Raw genomic sequence first — 6,593 nt, forward strand, 5'->3', positions numbered from 1 at the left:
GTCGCTGAGGTCAAAGGGGCCCCATGAACATGTCTTACACGGTACTGAGCTCTTGGTAGAGTAGATCTCACGAGGACTCAGGCAGGCAGGTGCTCAGAGCACCACCAGTTCCACCAGACGAGGAAACTGAGGCCCCGAGAGGGAAGTGACTTGCTAAGACCACACAGTTCTTCAGGAGGGCGCTCTGGGAGCCCAGCTGCCCCTGGTGTGTTCCTGCCTTAACACACGACGCAAGTTCTGTCACCAAGACAGCCCTCAAGGTGCCTTCTCACATGAAGAGCTTCCGAGCCTGGGCTCGGGCTGTTTCCGCCCCTGTAAACAGACTCTGCATCTTCTAGGCCTGGTGAATACTCGCTTCCTGCAGAATCGGCTCCCGGAGGCTGCTGGCTGCCACCTTACACTGAGGTTTTGTAACAGCAGCCTTGTCAAGACGTAATTCACATGCCATACAGTTCACCCATTCCGGTGGCCTTTAGTCTATTCCCAGCATTGTGCAACCACTACGTCTCTCTAATTCCAGAACACATCCATCACCCCCAAATGAAACCCCACACCCGTTATCAGTCCCTCCCATTCCTCCCTCCCCGCAGCCTCTGGTAGCCACTAATCTTTCTGTCTCTGGATTGGCCTGTTCTGGACATTTCACCAAGATAGAATCACACAATATGCGGCTGTTGTGTCTGACTTCTTTCACCTAGCTGACGCTGAGATACAAAATTTGATCGTAGACGAAGAACTTTGGAGGCCCGGACTTGAGTCCCTACCATGCCACCCACTCACCATGTGATCTGGACAAACCACTTTACTCATTCCCCGCTACCCCTGGCCTTTGGCCTCAGTTTCCTCACCTGTAAAATAGGCAGATAACACAATAAATATGAGTTTCTCCCCCAGAGCTAATGACGCCGGGAAAGGGGCTTTGTAGACAATAAAGGGCAGCAGTAACATCACAGGGGATGCCCCGCGCTTGGAGCCAGGTTCCCCGGTCACATCCCAGCTCTGCCACTTCCTGGCTGTGGGAATTCAGACAAGATCAGTTAACTTCTCTCAGTTCCTGGTTTTTCACCTATAAAATAAGGATCCAGGTGTTGTGAAGATTAAGTGAGATAAAGGTGTTCCAGTGAGTTGAACAGTGTCCCCAAAATTCACATCCACCTGGAACCTCAGAATGTGACCTTATTTAGCAACAGAGTCTTTGCAGAAGTAATTAGGTTAAGACGAGGTCATACTGGGTTAAGGTGAGCCCTAAATCCGATGACAGGGGTCCTTATAGGAAGAGGAGAGGACACACAGAGGCACAGAAGGCAGAGATTGGAGCGATGCTTCTGCAGGCCAAGGGCCACCAAGCTTTGCCTGGAACCACCGGCAGCCAGGACACAGACAGAGAACAGAGTCGCCCTCAGAACCTCCAGTTTAAATGTTGGAGTTCCTCTGGCTTCAGTTCTAAGCACCCTTCTTGTATCTCTACAAAGTTCCCTAACTCGTCCCAGCCAGGATCGTCACTCTCAATACCATCTCCAGGGGGAACCAGCCCCGCCGACACCTTGACTTTGGACTTCCGGCCTCCTGGGCTGGGAAAGAACAAATTTCCGTTGCTGTGAGCCACGCAGTCTGCAGTCCTCTGACGTGGCAGCCCAAGCAGACCAAGACAGGGGTTTTCCTAGTTCCGAGCACATGCTCCCCACTGAGCTTGCCATCGCAGTCCACACAGACCCCTTTCCCAGCAATGGGAGAGGGAACCCCATCTCCTGAGGGCTGGAGACCCTGGTTGGTATAGAAGGTTTCCTAGGGAATTTTAAAGTTTTCAAAAGCAGGCTCCTGAGGCCTCTTCCAGGGTCACGAGGATGTTAGGGGCCGGAGTGTGTGCACCAGGGCCTGCTGGTCCTGGTTTTAACCACTTTGCCTCTGCTGGTCCAGGCTCAGGCCACCCTGTTTCTCTCTTCCTTCCAAACCCCGAAAGGGTGGCTGATTCAGAGTCTCAGACTAGGTTAAGAAGAAGCCACCAGGCCTGGCTCCCGACTTCCAGACAGCCCAGCCACCTTGGCGGGAGGCTGTTTACAGACAACCCTGAAAGATGGCCCAAGACGGGGCTCCAAGGCCCCTCTGGAGCGTCCTTCCATGCTGAGTCACCCTCTGTGGCCCACTCTATGCATGCCTGTCTCCGGTCTCCAGTCCTGGCCGAGCCGGAGGACGGCTATGTAACCCCTCCTGTGTGACACCACCGCTGTCTTGTGCAACAGCAAAATGATAAAATCAGAACAGCTACGCTGGCTGCTGACCAAGGGCCAGCTACGTCACCACATCATCTCCCATGATCCCCCAGCTCTGAGAAGAGGCCAGCTTCACAGACTAAGGAACCACAGCCCCAGGACGCGGTATGGAGAATGGTCCAAGTTCACCCTGCTCAGCGGTGATGGAGTAGGGCTTAAACCCTGGCGAGGTGGCTCTGCGGCCCAGACCTGCCCACCTCAGCTTCCAGCTCAGACCTTAAGGACCTGGGTCTTGCTTTGGAATCAGATTTTTTCACCAAGTACCTGTCCACCTGCTGGAAGATGAGGCAGTGAGACCCCAACCTCCTGACCTCTGAACGGCCTCTGGGGGCAGTCTGACCCTCATCCTCGTGCTCCATGGTGAAAGAACAGATGCTCTTGTTCTGAGAACGGGTTCTCTCCCATCAGCAGCCCCACCCCATTAGTTGCCTGAATTCTCTCTTCAACTCAGTCCTGACATCATTTTCTTCCAGAGCTTCAGGGCTCGCCTTCCATCTTTTAAGCTATTTTGGTGCCTTATTTACTTCTGCAGAGTTTCCCAAAGTTTCTCAAAAAAAACCTGGCTCCCGATTGGTCAAATGAGTCTGAGAAATGCAACTACCACATCTTCCTCGAGGGGCTTCACAATGCACACACGCGTATTAAAGGCCCTGAGAAGTCCTGCAGGAAAGACGCCTGCTCCACTCTGCTTGTCTAACCCAGGGTCTCCTGGACTTGATCGGCACAGAACCTGTTTGTCGCTGGCTGCTGCTTCATGCTCTCCTTGCCCAGCGCCTGCTTCTCTCCCTGAAGTTTAAATGTTGGAGTTCCTCTGGCTTCAGTTCTAATCACCCTTCTTGTATCTCTACAAAGTTCCCTAACTCGTCCCAGCCAGGATCGTCACTCTCAATACCATCTGCGATGGTCAGTTTATGTGTCAACTTGGCTGGGCTCCAGTAACCAGTTATTTAACCAAACACAAATCTAGGTGCTGCTGTGAAGGTATTTTGTAGAGGTGGTGAAAATCCACAACCGGCTGACGTTAAGCCAAGGAGATTGCTCTCGCTAATGTGGGTGGGCCTCATGCAATCATTCGGAAGGCCTGAAGAGCAAAAACAGAGGTTTACTGAAGAAGGAGAAATCCTGCCTTGAGACTGCAGCACCAACCCCTGCCTGCTGGCCTGCCCTACAGACTTTGTACTTGCCAGTCCCCACATCACATGAGCCAATTCCTTGCAATAAATATCTTGATTGATAGATATAGATAGATATAAATAGATATAGATAAAGGATAGATAGAAAGATAGATAGATGATAGGTAGATGGATGGATGGATGGATGGATGGATGGGTGGATGGGTGGATAGATGGATGGATGGTTAGATAGATATGAATAGATTAGATAGTAGACTGATAGAGAGATGATAGGTAGGTAGATACATAAATGGATGGATGGACAGATAGATGGATAGACAGATATCCTATTGGCCCAGTTTCTCTGGAGAGTCCTGACTGATACACATCTATGCCAACAACTCTCAAACGTTCTCTCTCTTCTGTGGAACCGTCCCTGACCCCATTACCTACTGGGCAGCCCCAAGTAGGCGCTTCACACACGTCTCCAACTCAAATCCAAACCAACCCGTTTCATTCTCTCCTTCTGAAACTTAATCTTCTCTTCATCTTCTCCACCCAGTTGCTCAGCCAGAAGCCTAGATACGTCTTTGTTTTTACCCCCTTCCCCTCCTCCCACATGCCTGCGCCACCCAGCGCCCCTGCTTCCACCTCCAGGCCGCAGCTCAAATCCACCCACGTCTCAATCTCCTCTCCAGTCTTGAACCTTTCAATCCATTTGCCACACAAGAGCTGAGGCGATCTTCTCAAACACTTGAAAACCTTTCATGGATTCCCGTTTCTGCTGGTTGCGGTGAGCGCCGCCCAGACGCTCCTTCAGGAATGAAGGACTTATCACCCCAGCTGCCAGGAATGCTGCCGCCAGACGAGGGCGTGGCTTCGCCCAAAGTCAAGCCCCTTTCCAGGGCATCCTGCCTCTGATGACTGAGACAAGGGGAAGCCCAGGCCTCCTGCCCCAGCTCAGACGGCTTTGAAGAGTCATCGCATTTGAGAATCTTCCCAGGTCGACTGAGGCCTCTCTTAAGACTGCCCTGCAGCTCAGTGTCTCCCTTGGCCCGATCCTTCTCCCTTCCCTTCGCTTTCACAGGTGCTGACCCCTTAGAACTCCTGCAACCCACAGTACCTCTGGACCTAGAAAACTCCAGACCCCAGGAGCTGCTCTCCCAGGCTCTGTCTGAGCTGGCCCCTGCCCACTCTCCACCTCCTCTCCTGCTGTGCAGCCCAAGGCACTCCTTCTGCCCTTGCCTCTTCAGTTCCTCGAGCATATCAAGCTGAGTGATGGGGGCCTGCGGCTTGAACCTGGGCTTTCTGCCTCCAAGTTCCAAGTGAGCCTTCCAGAAACACGTTCGTGCATATGTGTGTTTATAATACATATGCTGGTCCTTCCACCTACAATGTTTTTCTCAGCTTGCCTGCCTTGCAAACTCCTATTCAACTCTCAAAACCCAGTTCAAATATCCCTCCACCATGAATTCTTCTCAGCCTCTGTCTCGAGCAGAATTAAATTCTTTCCGTCGTCACACTCAGACAGAGCCTTGCCTCCTCCTTGCCACTTCACATTCCACAACATACAGTCATGGAATGTCTGCCTGCCTGTGTCCTCAGACGGACTGAGAGCATCTCAGGGGAGGACAGAGACAGGGCTTTCTTTTCCCTGTCCCCCAGTGCCCACAGCTGGCACCCACAAGGGGTTTGGGACGTGTGTGTTGACATAGAGACAAACTACTGATATTCATATATAGAAATAAATAGTTATTAATTCATTCAGCAAATATGTATTGAGCGTGTCAGCCCTGTTGTAGGAGTTGGTAATATGACTCTAATCCAGAGATAAACCCCTCGCCTGGTGAAGCCCACCTTCTGGCAGGGGAGTCAGGAAGTACAAAATAAACGAATAAGGTTTCCAGGTGTTTGTGCTTTGTTAAAACTACCTTTAGGATTTTCTCTTTATCTCCCTACATCTTGACACCTGAGTCTCGCCCCATTCTTCCCCCTCTCAGTCTGCACGCTGCATGCTCTTCTACGGCGGGGTCTGTCACACTCCGCTGCACGTGTTTGCTTGCTCACCTGCCTCATCTGTCAGAGCGTGAGAGCCCCAGGGCAGACACGGAGCCTTCTTCTCTCTGCCCCTGGCACCCAGCACCCGCCTGGCACCACACAGGCTCCCCGCGTGTTGCAGAGCAGAAGGATGAACAGAGAGGAGCAGAGGGTTACAACAGGACTTGAATGATGGGTGGGCATTAAGCACGGAGAGAGGAGGGGAGGGCATTTCTGCAAAAGCTCACTGGAGGCGAGTCCAGAGCCCTGGGAGTCTGCGGGTCACCCCTCGCAGCCGGGACAGAACAGCCAGGGTGGAGGGCAGCTCTGGGTGTCACAGCAGGACCATGGAGGCATCTGTGAATTCCAAGGGCTGGGCTGTTGTCCTGTGAAGGGACAACATCGAGTGCTCCTGGGATATTAATCTAGCCAAGGATAGACTGAAGGAAAAAAGTCAGAAAGCCAAGATATGGTTTGGCGTTCTTTGTCATAGACGTGTTTGTTGCCCGAGTGTCTAAACCTAGGATAGGAAGGAAGTCTTGAGCAGAGGTTAAAGGGCACCAGCCAGACTGGAACTAGGAAGCTGCCTTTAATCCTGGTGAGAAATTGGCCCGCGTTGGTCTTCTTTCCTTCATCTAGAGTGGAGGCGGTAATATAGACTCCAGATGCTGTCAGGACTAAGAACCCTGAAGATGCTTGGCCTATAAACACTGTAGAGATGTGCTGAATGAAATACACCGGGGTCTTTCCCCTCGAAGAACCTGCTAGATACGGCTAGGAAGGGGAGGGGACAAAGTAACTCCAGGGTTCAGTGTGACCCTGCATGCCACGGTGGGGACTGTGACCCATATGTCCCCAGGTTCTTCAAACTCCAGCTCACCTTCCCGTGAGTATGCATCGGGCACGGTCCGAGCCTGCTGGTACCTGGGGATCCAGCCAGCCCCGAGTCCCCTGCGTTAGCAATCAGGACCATCCCAGCGATGGGTGGCCTGTCCCACCCGGCTGGCCAGGCTGTCCTCTATGTCTAGATGGCAGCCCTGGGTCCTCCCCTGGTGGCCTCTCCGTGCCTTCTAACTGTGTCTATGCTGTGTGTTCTCCCTATGTGCTCCCCGCGAGGCACCCAGCACCCAGGGCACTTTCACCAAGTGCAGCTCACAGCGGACTATTCCTGTCT

The sequence above is a fragment of the Equus przewalskii genome, chromosome 25, assembly GCF_037783145.1.
Source record: "Equus przewalskii isolate Varuska chromosome 25, EquPr2, whole genome shotgun sequence".
Lineage (NCBI taxonomy): Eukaryota > Metazoa > Chordata > Mammalia > Perissodactyla > Equidae > Equus > Equus przewalskii.